This window comes from Ornithodoros turicata, chromosome 6 (genome assembly GCF_037126465.1).
Source record: "Ornithodoros turicata isolate Travis chromosome 6, ASM3712646v1, whole genome shotgun sequence".
Lineage (NCBI taxonomy): Eukaryota > Metazoa > Arthropoda > Arachnida > Ixodida > Argasidae > Ornithodoros > Ornithodoros turicata.
In genome coordinates, this window is record NC_088206.1 from 31,271,398 (window position 1) to 31,285,836 (window position 14,439).

Sequence of the window (14,439 nt, forward strand, 5' to 3'; positions counted from 1 at the left end):
TTGAACCACATATGGATTTCATATCCGTTATCCCTGCTTGTAATATTTATAATATTAGTTTTCAGTGCAGGTGTTCCAAATGTCTGCCTCAGCTTGATGCAGAGGTAGGCATGCAATGATAAAATAATATTGCGGTATTTTTCAACATGGGTCTTGGATGGACATGCAACTTCTGCAAGCCATCCAGAAGTCCTGTAATCTCTGTAGCATCACAAGTGTGTGTTTTTATCAATGTAAATGAAAATTATTTGTTTCACGGTTTCTGTGTAGCTTGTACAAGAGTACATCCAGGTTTCAAGGCAGGCTGGGCAGCAAAATTGTTCTCCAATCATACAGGGAGCAATCTCTGAAAAAAAAAATCATTAGGTGGTCAATACAAATCATAGCAACTTCAATGAACTGCTCACCATCGGAACTGTTTGTTAAGTATATCTCTCCCACTTTGAAATCCGTGATAGACTGGTGATGGAAATACATTGCGAATAAATGATACACTGCAGCAAGGTATTTGCCTGCGATGTCCACGGCCAAGGCGGCCCCACATACCCGACATACGAACACGGTACATGCTGCAAACCGGACGGTACTGCACAAAATAAAAGGAAAGAATAAGTCAAATTTACGGGTGCTGTCCCGTAACTTTACATTTACATGTTTACATGTACTACTCACAGTTCCGTGGTTTTCATGTGTAAAAACACGGTTCAGTAAGTATAAATATTGTTGTTACAGTACCTGTTCTCGTCTCTGTGCCGCTCCAGTTGGGTGAGGATGTAGTGCCTCACGGAGAGAAGTTGACGGTGAAGGCACAACAGTAGAAACACGTGATGCTGAGCAATGCAATCAATGTTGTTTTGGTCGCACATTCGGGAAATAATCACGATGCTTCGGCGGCACAGAACACAGCCTAAGCACTAGCATCTAAACAAGATATGCAGATAATGGCTCAACAACATATGCCGTGTGAACAGACACAAAACCCGCGTGCGGACAACAGACAATGAGCTGTCACCTAAATAATTTTGCTGCTTGAATGGGAATGTCCGGCGACGAAGGAGCCTCATCGTTCGTACCCGTGCATGCTGCCGTGCGTACTTGCGCTACTGGCAAAGGGTCTGTTGTAAACTGACATTCGCCTTCGACGTAGTTGTCATAATAAAGGTTGTCGTCGCTCTCAGAAAGCAGCTCTTCGTCCGTAGCGCTCATGCATGAAAACACTTTCGATTGCATTGCGTCTCGCGTCGCCGCTGCAGACGCTGCTTTGTCTCGACACCCGTGACGTCACTAGTGTCGGGCGTGGTTGGGAGATACCGAAACCGGATAAGGAATTCACGTACAATTAAATTCATTTTCTCTACATCGAGGAAGAATTAAGCTTTATCGTTTCACATGTAGCATACACGTCCTGTTTAGAATCGTTATTCGAAAATCACCACACCTCCAGACTGTCGCATTAAAGGAAGTTCCTAAGGAAAATGCCTTTTCTTGTGGCTAGGAATACAAATTTTAACGATATTGTGGGATAGCGAAATGGCGAGAGAAAAGCCGTTTAATGAGGGCAGGAAGAATGAATGCGGGTGGTTGCAACTCCCGCTAAGATGCAGTGATGATCATGGCGATGATTCTGCCTCACATCTTCCCGGTGGCGAAGGGGAAGCCATCCTGGCTTCACACTGTTCTGAGAGATGACGTTCCTTGTAGGGTTTTAGGCGGCAAATGTGTGCGTTCTCGCGGGAACGACAGCGGCGGTCGGAAGGTGGTTGAAGAGGCTCGATGGCATAGTTGGCGGCAGAGTTTCGAGCTTTTCGAGAATCAGCTTTTCGCAGAGGCCAGGTTTGCGAATTGGGATCCACAGCCAAACGAGGTCGCCCACTTCGTAATGTACTTGCTTGTGGTGTTCGTCATAACGGTGCTTTGCCGTGGCCTGCTGCCCGAATGTGCGACACCGGGCAAGTTGGCGGCATTTCTCGGTTCGGGATGTAGCATCGGCCAAGGTGAGATTGTGGTCGGTGGAAGGATGATACGGGAAGATGGTGTCCGCGGGACCCGTTTCGCAGTCCGCCCTCCTTGGACCGCGGCTATTGGTTTTCGTCTTGCATGGGTGACCGACAGCGGTTGCGAGGCGGCGGCCGTGGGTCTCGAAACCGTGGTGACGGGGATCGTGATCGACGACCGTTGGGTGACATTGGACGGTCTCCGTAGCCAGTGCGAAGGGACACGTCAGGCCGGTCGTAAAACGTAGGGCGGGTCCGGGGTCCTGAGGCGCTGTATGAACTTGAGCCCCTTGAATCATACTCGAAGTCCCTGCGTCGGCGGCAACAGTCACGGGCAATGTGACCTCGGATGCCGCAGTAAAAACACGTAGTGATTCTCGGCGCGGGGGCAAATACGGCTGCTCTTGACGGAGTACGTAAGGGCTTCTCTGAGGATATAGAGCAGTTACAGGGCGACGGCTTCGTAGTCCGATGCTGGAGGCGCTGGAAGGTTATACGCAGGAACTGTGCGAACCACGTCGGCATAGGTGCGATGCATCGGCTGGAGAGGGTGCAACGGGCGTGAGTGAGTCACGTCCGCACTGGTTGGCGCTGTTACAAAGTCCTGCCTGGGCGTTACTGATACCGCGCAGAGCGCGGCGGACACTTCCTGTTGCACAAGCGCATGCAGACTATCAGGAGAGGGTGAAGACACTTGGCACGTTGGGCTCAGCCGGGCTAGTTTTTCCCTGAGAATCTGTCTAACAAGTGCCCGTACAGCTTCACTATCCGATGTGTCTAAAGTAATGGCTGAAGCAAACGGCAGCGACTGGGAAGGAATTCTCAAATTTTTTGCATCGTGAAGTTGCTGGCACGCAGCAACAACATCCTGAACAGTTGAGGGTGACCTTAGTACAAGCAGATGAAATGCATCCGGCGCGATCCCTTTCAGGATGTGCTTGATCTTGGCCTCTTCTGACATCGTCGGATCTGCACGGTTGCACAGAGACAGGATGTCTTCAATGTAAGAAGTAAAGGTCTCGTCGGCAAATTGTGTCCTCTGGGTCAGCCTGTGCTCGGCGTCGGCTTTCCGGAATGCAGGTCGTCCAAACAAATGAACAGCACGCGAGCGAAATACTGACCAGGAGTTGATTTCCGTTTCATGATTGATAAACCAAGTTGTTTTCGCAAGGTCCGTCAGGTAAAACGCCACATTGTTGAGCTTGCAGCTGTCATCCCAGGCATTAAATTTGCTCACCCTTTCGTAGCCAGCCAACCAGTCGTCAATATCGGACGTACCGGTGCCGGAAAATATGGGCGGGTCTCGTTGGCGTGCTGCTGGAGGTTGAGGCAGTCTCGCAGGCGCCGTTTCGGCGTCGCCGGTTGCTACATTGGGGGAAGCCATAGACAAAAGGGAACGTCCGGAGCGCAGCTCCAGCGTACAGGTAGAAAATGGCAACGGGAATTGGGGAATGCGTAGTCAGGAGAGGCGGGATCTCCAAGTCGCACCTCCACCAAATGTGGGATAGCGAAAAGGCGAGAGAAGAGCCGTTTAATGAGGGCAGGAAGAATGAATGCGTGTGGTTGCAACTCGCGCTAAGATGCAGTGATGATCATGCCTCACAATATTTACGACACGGAGGCCGAGAAAAAGGGTTGCCCTTCGCGCAGCAGATGGCGCTGCTCGTGCCGTACCGTGCCGTACCGTGCTAGAGGGTGGCTACGCTAGTCTGGAGGATAGCCGGACGCCGGTCGGACGCTCTTCGCGGGAAGTTTTGAAGTGTGGGAAAAGATAAGTATTGCATGCAGTTTTTCTGGGGTGCTTAGTGTTAGTGTGGAGGGTGGATAGGTAAATATAGCGTGCGTGACAGGTGTACAACGCGGTGCTCGGAGCTAAGTGGTTTGGGGCTGACGTGGAAAACCACCTGGGAGTTAGGCCTAGCGATGCCGCGACAGAAGAAGGGGCAACAGGTGGACAAAGAGGATTTCGAGGACATGATGGAATGCGAGGGATGTAAGAGGTGGTGCTATCTATGTGAAACACCATTTAATGAGCAATCCGAGGCGGAAGGGAAGGCTTTTCTGTGCAACCTATGTGTACAGGTGGGCTTTTTGAAGGATACTCTTAAGGAGGAGATGAAAAAAGAAAGGCAAGGAAGAACGGAAGGAGAAGAACAGACGAGGGCCCAAATTGTGGCGTGTAGAGAGGAATTGATGAGCATGATGGTTGAAGGGGTTGACAAAATGCAGAGAGGAGATGGTGGTGATGGAGGCAAAATGGAAGGAAAGACTGGAAGCGGCAGTAGCGAGGACGGAGGTGGCCGAACAGAGGGTTAGGGACCTGGAGAAGGAGGTGCAAGAGCTGAAGGCTGAAAAGGAGGCAGTCGGTGGAGGCAGGAAACAACAGAATCCCCGTGAGCTGACATGTAGCTGGGCGCACGCGGTCTCGGGAGCTCAGTCTGAAAAATACGATCTGGGGTTGGTAGAATCACCTTTGAAGGCATCGAGTGAGAAAAGTGACGAGCAGCTGGAGCGGTTTGTCCCATTTGCCCCATTTTTAGAACAAGAAAATGACCAGTCGGATGGGGACGACAGTAGCAGGGACAAGCAGCCGCGAGTGGTGGTAATCGGGGACTCTAACGTAGGCAGGGTTCGACAGGTGGTGATAGGGAAAGTAAGAACAGACACACGAGTCGAGGTGGTGGCGCAGCCAGGACGAGGCATGAGAGATGCCGTGCAAAAGATGAAGGAAATAGTGTGGGAAAACCGCGAAGGGGGGAGCCTCTACGTCATTCACTCTGGAGTAAATGACATCTTTCAGGGGAGACCTAAGGCAATAGAGCGTCATCTTGAACAGGAACTACTGGAGGTCAGAGAGCTCAACAAGGACGCGAGAGTCGCTGTGTGCACTATCCCCGAAGTAAGGGGCCAAGCCTTGGAAGTGGAGCGAGAGGTGTTGACGGCAAACAGAGCAATAAAGGCATTGGCTAGGAAATATGGAGCGGAACTGATAGATGTCAACCGAGATGTGTACCAGGCGGGCCTTTATCCCTTTACTAGGGATGGGATCCACTACAATGAGGATTTAGCGAGGCAGATAGGGGGAAGAATAGGACGCAGAGCAGTTGAAGGGACCAGCCTAACCACAACACATGCCAGGAGGAGACGTAGAGCTAGAGGGAAATGTAGTAGACAAAAGCAGCAGTGCACAGTGGGCTTTTTAAATATACAGGGAGGGAGGAATTTGGGGAAATGGAACGAATTGGCACTCCAGCTGGCAAAGGACGATATCTCACTTTTCGGCACGGTAGAGACACATCTCAGGGAAGAGGAATGCCCGCCATGTAACCCTGATTATGTATGGGAGGAGTGCAATAGGAAAACAGGGGAAAGAAAGGGTGGCGGGGTGGGTTTCATGATTAAACGGTCAATGGACTTGAGACGAGTGAATGCAGAGTGCCAGGAACATGTGTGGTTACAGGGAGCGTTGGGGAGGAGACCAGTGATAGTGTGTGTGGTATACTTATGGACGGGGAACGCCAGGGATCGGAATAGAGAGATTATGCAATGTTTGTCGAAAGACATTAAGAAGCTACGAAAAGGACACGGGATTGTAATCATGGGGGATATGAATACGCATATACACGAGCTAGATGGGAAAACGGACCAAACGGGAAGGATGTTGTTGGAATTCTGCGACGAGCACGACCTCATCTGGCAAATACCAGCGATAAATGCTCAGGGGAGATTACATGGGAAGTAGGTTCCCACCACTCTTCTATACATATACAATCTATATACAATCTATATACTGCTCGCTGCACGAGATGCAAATTGAGGAGGAGGGGGATAACAATTTGGGAAGTGATCATAAGCGTATCACAATGACATTTAATGGTACGGACACTGCACAGGATAAGCAAAGGGAAGGAGGTAGGGGCTTCTTGACCAGGGCCAAGCTTGAGGAGATAGCGGCGTGGATGGAGGAGGTGGTGGAGGAAAGTGCAGAACGGGAGTGGACATATTCAGACTTCATGGGCTTTCTACAAACTGAGGGGAGGCAGGAAGAAACACACCGAAGGAACACAAAGCGGAGACCCAAGGGCTGGTGGGATAGCGAGGTCAAATTATCAAGGCAAAAGCGCCAACAAGCGACCAGAGAGCATAGGCGGGCAAATAGAGAGGACGAGGATATAGAAATCGTGAGAACAAAATGGGTACACTATCAGCGGTGCAAAGCGGAAACGGCGCAGCTAGTACAACGCAAAATTAGGGAGGCCGGTAACAGGTGGATGACCGAAATAAACCAAAAGGATAGAAAAGCCGCGCAGAAATTCTGGAATTATATCAAGGAGCAGGGAAGGAAGACGGAAAAACGACAGAAAAATACAGTTTTCTAATAACAGAGGGGGATACAAAGTTGGAGGGCAGCTCAGCCCTGCAGCATATCAGAGAGAAAATGCAATCGGTTTTCGGTTCTACGGAACAAGCGGAAGCTGCGAAAATACCGATGGAGACGGGAGATGTGGAGGGTCTTGAGGGCAGCTTTGATGGGGTATCGGAGGCAGAATGGTCGTGAGCGCTAAGAGCAATCCCAAATGGTACAGCGACAGGACCGGATGGGGTCCCGGTCGCATTCATAAAACTACTCCAACAATCGAGTCAGAGGATTCTCCGAGAGATAGTTAGCAGGATTCTAGCCAGCGGAGACATACCCCCTGAATGGAAAAAAGGGAGAGTCAGTTTAGTGTATAAAGGTAGTGGGAGCAAAGGAAAGGGGGGGAAAGGATTGAATCGTACCGACCGATTACGGTCACGTCGGTGCTGTACAGGATAGCAATGCAGATCTTGAAGGAAAGAATCCAAGCTTGGGTGGAGGGAAATGGGGTGCTCGGCGAATTGCAGAATGGGTTCAGAAAGGGACGAAGGTTGGACGATAATCTGTTTGTGCTAACCCAGTGCATGGAAATAGCGCAGAACGAAGGGCGGCCATTATTTCTCTGCTTTCTTGACATTAAGGGGGCGTATGATTCTGTTGTTCTTTCGGTTTTATGGGAGAAACTATACGCATTGGACATGAGCATTAGCATGATGAATCTGATACGAAGGGTATATGAGGGCAGCTCGGTGGACATTTCATGGGAAGGGAACAACGTTGGGAATGTGCAGGTAAAACGGGGCCTCAGGCAGGGATGCCCACTGTCACCGATATTGTTCATGCTGTACATTAGAGGTATAAAGAAGGAGCTAGAGGAATGCAGCCTGGGCTTCGACATCAGCTACGGGGTGGGCCGACAACAAAAAGGGCAGAAGATTCCAGGCTTGATATATGCGGATGATATTGTACTGATGACGGACACAGCACAAAACTTGCAAGGGCTCATGAACATATGTGGAAAAACCGGTCAGACTTTGGGACTCAGGTTCAGTGGCGACAAATCAGCAATCATGAGGTACAACGCGAGAGAAGAGACACCGCTCTTTGTGCAGGACACGGAGGTACAAACTGTTTCAAAATACAAATACCTGGGGGTGTGGCTATCGGACGAAAAGAATTACCTAAAAGACCACGAAGAAGAGCTAGACAAGAAAACAAGGATGAACTCGTCGATCATGAAAAGCAAAGCCTTGTGGGTGCACAATAAATATGAAGTAATCATAAGGGTGTGGAAGTCTGTAATGGTACCAGGTATCACGTTTGCAAACGCGGTACTGAGCATAAATGCCGGCATTATACAGTTTATGGAAGCTAGGCAGCGAGGTGTGGGGAGACTGGCACTTGGGGCGCACGGGATGACACCCAATGAGGGGGTGTTGGGAGACATGGGATGGGCGACTTTTGAGGGACGGGAAGCAAAAAGCAAACTTCGGTACGAGAACAGGGTCCGGAAACTGGGAGACAAAAGATGGACCAGGAGGGTTTTGTCATACATATACTTAAAGAACGTGGACACGCGGTGGAGGAAGCGCACCAGGAAGCTCGCGTCTAAATACCTTACGAAATCCAGGGACGAAAAGAAAAGCATTAAAAACCAAGTTAAGGAATCTGAGACAGAAGTCTGGCGTTCACATATGGAGGGGAAGAGGGCGTTGGGACTCTACAGAGAGAGGAAGAAAGACATCGCCAAGGAGAGCTTTTTTGATAACTCCCAGGGGAGCGCGCTGCTGTTCGAGGCCAGAACCGGTATGATGAGAACTAAAACGCATTATGCAAAATTTCAACCCGGCATCAGCACGCGATGCGACTTGTGTCAAGGAGAAGAGACCACCGCGCACGTCATCCTAGAATGCAAGGGACTCCATCCAGGACCGAGGGAGGGCACAGAGATGTGGTGAGCACTGGGCTTTGGGAATGAGGAGGGTGAGGTGGATTCCCATGCAGTCGGAATAACGAAGGCCAGGTTGAACTACTGGTGGAAGAGGAAGCTTATCAACCGTATCAGTGCTAAAACTGGGGTCACAAACGATTAGGCTTAGTCTTTTTTAACACTTTAGTTTAACACTTATTTCTTCTTTCTTTGGTGGCGCAACGTCACCGCCCGCTACAAAGGGAACAGCCACTATCCATCCATCCATTCATCCATGCCAGCGTCTTTCCGATCGGCGCAGTGTTGCCTAATTTGGGGAAAACTCGCTAAATCTAGTGGATTTCGGAGTCTGTCTAGCGACAAGATTTTGTATTTGGGACTACCGGATTTTTTGGTGACTTTCTGATATGTTTGTCGACTTCTTAGCGACACGAATATTCGTTCATGAAATCAGGAAGAATCGTGACTTTCCTTCGCATTTCGGTGGACGACAAGCTCTGGAGAAGAATAATATGAAATCGCGCCACCTTTCGCCTCCCGTAACTGCTCAGGTCCAATCACCTGTCACGGAGGGGGGGGGGGGGGGGTATAGGTTTATTAAGAAAAAAAAAAGAAAGGAAAGGTTAGCCAAGGAACGGTCACGGAGAGATCGAGCGTGCTCCCTGCGGCGTGCAGTGGTGCGGTTTCGTTGCTGCTCTTCGCAGCGCTAGTTTCTTTGAGCTGTTTCCAGTTTGCCCCTTTTTTTTCTGACGCGCCGCGTGGACCAGACGCTATCGCTTTCCAAAATGCCTCGTAAGTGAGATCAGAAGTACCGCAAGAGCTGAATGATGCTGCCAGTATTCAAGGGATAGCTGCGTCCAGTCAAAGACTGTGACACAAGGGCCCAGTGCATCTATTGCAAGTGTGAGATTTATGCGAGGTTCTGAGACATAAAGAAGCACATAGCAGGTCGCAAAAACACGTGAGGGCACTGGAACCTTTTGCAAGTAATAAACAAACCACGTTCGGTGCCTTTTTTTAACAACTTTCCTTTCCAATTTTAGCGACATTTCGGGACGCCACTAGCGACTTCGTGCGAATGAGACTTGGCAAGACTGGATGAGCATAAGCTTGTCTCTGGCGAGGTTCCGATCGGTTCCTTGCCGAATAGCCACGAGCGGACCCATCGAGCGATCGTATGCTGCGTGCCGGTTCCCGAAAAGTCTCTAGAACCCTGAAAGCGGTTACAGTTCAGTGTCAGAACTCTGAAAGCGGTTACGGTTACGGGATCCGCTGTTTTAATATTTGCGGTTACCGGTAACTAAATAGTTAAGCCGGTGTTTTTTTTTTCTTCTAGAATGTATCTCCTGCCGGATGTTGGATGTCACAAAATAAACTACAAAGTGCAAACGGGTAAAAAGGAACGTATTTATACGTTGTGCTTTGAAAGGGTGGTGCAGTGCCATCTTTCAGGTCCAAGAAGTCGAAGAATGAACTCTTTCTCCGGTGGTGGTGGTGGTGGTGGTGGTGATAGTGAAAGGACTCGCCGTTGGCGGCCTCACAGAGGCGGGCAACGTCACGACTAACGCCCTGGGGAATGTGCGTCCTGGGCCGACTTCGAAGGGAACTGTGCCGACATATGTCTGAAAATGTCTGAACTCTTTATCCTCCTGGCAAATGGCATTGCATCACCCTTTCGGAAAGACGACGCACTTTGGCAGTTTGTGTCGTTCCCCATACGATAAGTCGTTGCGGTCCCTGGTATCTCGTGTGCATTCATTTCGCTCGTGCTGTAATAAGCTACAAGGCAAGAAAAACTGCGTGCGTTCAGCTGTTAAAGGGAGACTTCACAACCAAATGGATTACAACTTGTCTGCTCCATGCAGGGTGACGTCGCTCGTTGGTCTTCGGAGGGGAAAGTTAAAATAAGTATTTAAAGAGATTGAAACATTTATTTTACTGAAAAAACAAGCTTTCGGACGGAGGATGAAGGACGGACTCCGTCCGAAAGCTTGTTTTTCAGTAAAATAAATATTTCAATATCTTTAAATACTTATTTTATCCACTCGCGAGTGCTAGACTTCTCCCATTTTTACCTGTTAGATGAAAGTTTCTACGACTCCTCTCCACGTTCCTGTTTCGGTTTGATTTCTCGCTTATTTGAGGCAGGATTCGTCACATGAGAGAGAAACAAAGTTGGTGGCAGGTATACTGTGAATAATATGCACCAACCAGGATGTGCAGCAATTTTTTCACCGATCGTTCCGAAGTACCCCTTTAAGCAAAAAGATGTGGAAATAAACAACGTGCAACGCTTGGTATCTTAAATGATCACAATAATACAGTTCAGAGCTCATAAAGAACGTACACTGGTGATGATGATCGCAGCTTTTATGGCGCACGAGCAACTAAGGCTACAGTGCGCCAAAACAGTGGCATGTGTGGCAAAGTAAAACTATAACTGTTCAATTACAATCAAATTATCTCCGATTTTTTTTTATTAATCTTCCATTTCTGGTCTTACAGAAATGTGGACCAGCCGCTAATGGCAGAAGCCTGACAAGGCAGCTGGACCGACACAACATGCAAGCAAAAAAGAAACAAGTAGCAATGTGACAATTTACAGCAATTACATTGCAGGCAAGAATAATACTGCTTCCTAACGATACATATATACATCAAGTGTACTGCATACAACAAGCACTATAGTGAGCTCATAACCATTCGGAAGATAACCAACGTTTTATGAATCATGGATGATAGTTTTACTATTGACGATGGTGATAGTATAAAGGCAGTTTAAAGAGGAGTATTGACATTTCCTTCAAGGTAAACGCGCAATATGCGTCTAAACTGCGCGTCCGTATAGTTTTGTGTTCGAAGGTGGGTAAACTGATTCTGAAAGAGTGGTATCAGGGGTGACATGCTCTGTTTTCCGTAGTTAGTCCTTAGGATTGGAGTCATGAACTTTCTTGCCGTTCGGATGGGATATGGGGTCGTCCTATGCGTGAGGCATATACGTCTTTCCCGTACTTCCCTATAAATGTGTATTCCAAGCTTTAGTATATATACATGTCTCCAATCGTAAGGACGTTAGCATTCCGAAAAAGTTCGGTAGAGGACGTAAAGTAGTCAGCATTCATCATAAAGCGGATAGCCCTTCTTTAGAGAACATGTAGTTTGTTCAAATTAGTTACAGTCGTCAGACAATAATATAACTTTGAGCACACCAAGGCATAGTAAATGTCTCGTAACAAAGGCTGTGGTACCAACCTTCTAATTCGATTCATTCCTCCAATTTATTTAGATAATTGGCGCGCAGTGTGATTGACGTGTGTGGCCCAAGAAAGGTTCTCGTGAAACCATACACCTAGCATATTAATTTCCTTTACTTGTTCAGTTGTCCGTAAATATAAGATTAAGGAGGGCACGACGTCTAGCTTTTCGATTGTGTTGTTTGGACGAAAAACGATAAATTTTGTCTTCTCTACGTTGGCTAATAACCGGTTAAAGACCAACCAAGATGACAGTTTTTCTAAATAACAGTTTGTCAGGTTGCAAATATACTGTAAGTTACTATGCGAGAAAAATATATTAGTATCGTCAACATATAACGTTATATCGGGGGTGCCAGGGAAAGAGGGTGGGCCCTGGGTGGGTCGAGTGGACTGACCTTCGGAACACATTCCCCCACGCAGCTTTAGCAAAAGGGGTGACAGTGATTCATGTCTCCTGGAACACCACTAACCCGTCAATCCACAAAAAATCCAACAAGGGCACAATCCGATCTTAGTAGAACACTAGGACTGACCTCGTTTGTTATACATCATTCCGACACCGGAATGTGGACAGGGTTTATGGCCTTCCCTATGGTCTCCTCTGTCGGCAGACCCACAGGAAGCGTCCAATACACCTGACATCGGGATAAAACGTGGTCAGCTAAGCGTCAGTTCTCATTTGACCAGAGCAGCAGCATTCGTGGACACGGGCACGGCAGTTAGAGGTGAGGCATGGCTCCAACGCGAAGGCACAGCTACGACAGTGGCTTCAAACTAAAAGTCGTCGACTTCGCGGGCCAGTACGGGAACAGGGCAGCTGGCAGGGAGTACGGCGTCGACGAGCGTTGAGCGTCTCTATTGATTTTGTATGTGCATCACTGGTCTAGCGCACAAAGCAGTCGGGTTGTATTACCCGCAGCTTATCTGCGAGTGCGGCTTATCTGCAAAAACATTTTCAAAATGTATCTAAAAACGAGTTCTGCGGCTTATCTGCGGTGCGGCTAATACGCGTGAAAATACGGTAACTGATTTTCAATATTTAGCACAATTTTTTCTTTGACACGTAATAATGCCTGTCCTGTTGATTTTCCTTTTTGAAAGCCATATTGTATTGGGGATATAATATTGTATTTCAAAAAATACTCTGAAAACCTATTACTAACCACTCTCTCAATAATTTTTGAAAATACCGGGAGGACAGAGATAGGTCTGTAGTTGTTCAAAACATTTACACTTCCTTTAACTTATAATAGTTACTCTTGCTAATTTTAGTGCGTTCGGAAATACTCCGGTTTGTAATATACAATTGCACATGTAAAAGAGCTGTTCACATATAAGGTGGGTTACATATTTGCCTTGAGCCCATCGGCGCCGGCTGCAGAGGAATTGTCTAAACCACGTATGATACGTTCAATCTCGTGAGAAGTCGTGGGAGATAGAATTATTGATGCTTCAGGTGATGGGAGCAGAAAACTGATAACTGGAAGGATAATTTACGGAAGGTGCTCCCACTTTAATTAGGTGGTCGTTTATCTTATCAGCTAGGCGTAGACCAGAATAAGATTCCCCGCCAGTTTGCATCGCTTCTGGGACGGGCCGCGTAGTACTGCCGAACAGGTGTAAACCACGGTGAAAGAAAAGTCATACACCTGTAAAACATTTAAATAGCCGATATCTCTAAAAAGTTCATCCCCAAGCAATTAGGTGAAAAGGAACTTCATAACGATAAAATTCTTTAAAATGACTACGACTGTGATTTTCGTGTAATGGACATGTCATTACAATGTGCACTACAAAGAGTTGCTCCCCGCAGCATGTGCATGTGGAGGCTCCTCACCACGTAGTAAAAATAAACATATGTGATGAAAGTATATCCGAGCCCTAGCCGAGCTAAAATGACTTCATGAAAGCGGTTTCCCAAATTGTGTATGTGATTCCGTATGATATCCTTAGTTAGACAGAGTTTGTTGCAGTGCTGTGTGTTCCAGTGTTGCTGCCATTGCTCTTCTCGGGACCGTCTCAAGGTCACGAGAAGGAACATCGAAAGGAGTCATGTCAGAAGTCGGAGGAGTCAGCAGCTGCATCGACAAGTTCATTGCCGGGTATGCCGACATGACTGGGTACCCAGCAAAAGTTTAAATATAGATGTTTGTTCATTATTCCACTGGCAAGGCACTGCGCTCTCTGTACAAGAAGGTTCTTTGATATATGTATGTTACATATGACTTGTAGGCAACTGAGTGAGTCAGTGTAAATGACTGAAAACTAGTCAGGAGACAAGTTCAATTTCTCCCTGGTTTTCTTTTAAATAATCAATCAATCAATCACTGAAAACTTGATGTGACGCTCTAAGATATAATTCAGTGCTAAGATTACACCACAAACTTCGGCGTTGAAGATTGATAAGATGTTTGGTAGGCGGGTGCGATCTTGTAGATGCCTCGGTTACCATCGCACATAAAGCCCCTGTACTGTCTTCGGCCGAAACTTTGCTTTAGTGCCAGAAATTCCTGTTGTAGCACTGCAGGCAAAAGTATCCTATTTCTTATATTTAGATATGCTGTGGAGGTGGCTGCCGCGGGGGACTCTTCTGCCAGATTCTACAACCTGCCAACTATATTCAGAGAAACCATATGATTCAACCCCGTGTTGAATACGCATGCCAAGCGGTGGGACAACCACAGGTTTATGAAGTAAAAGCTGTGACTCTCGTCATTGGAGAAATCACTGGTCAACCTCTGAATTAGTTCCGTTCGCAGGGATTATTGCACAAATCACTTCGATTGCAATTATCATGTGTATCATGTAGACCGTGGTAAGCAATCTGTAACATGCAACCATGTCTGCAGTGCTCTCGACTGCCCCTTTACTGTTAGAGAGACGTTTCCACATGATTCGCCA

At 47.6% G+C, this 14,439-nt stretch overlaps 1 protein-coding gene and 1 long non-coding RNA gene across 2 annotated transcripts in view; one reads left to right on the forward strand and one right to left on the reverse strand.

The window, feature by feature from the left end:
* LOC135396510 (uncharacterized) overlaps nt 1-10,801 on the forward strand; it is a 28,463-nt gene extending 17,662 nt beyond the window's left edge. Inside the window, exon 6 of the transcript XR_010423415.1 lies at nt 10,787-10,801. The gene's annotated coding sequence lies outside the window, so the exon portion shown is untranslated. The remainder of the gene's footprint in view (nt 1-10,786) is intronic.
* LOC135397801 (uncharacterized) lies at nt 318-582 on the reverse strand. Its single transcript, XR_010423764.1, has 3 exons — nt 547-582; nt 408-459; nt 318-346 (listed from the first exon to the last, which is right to left on the reverse strand). It is a non-coding gene; the product is annotated as an uncharacterized LOC135397801 (long non-coding RNA).
* Nucleotides 10,802-14,439: the final 3,638 nt, after the last annotated feature.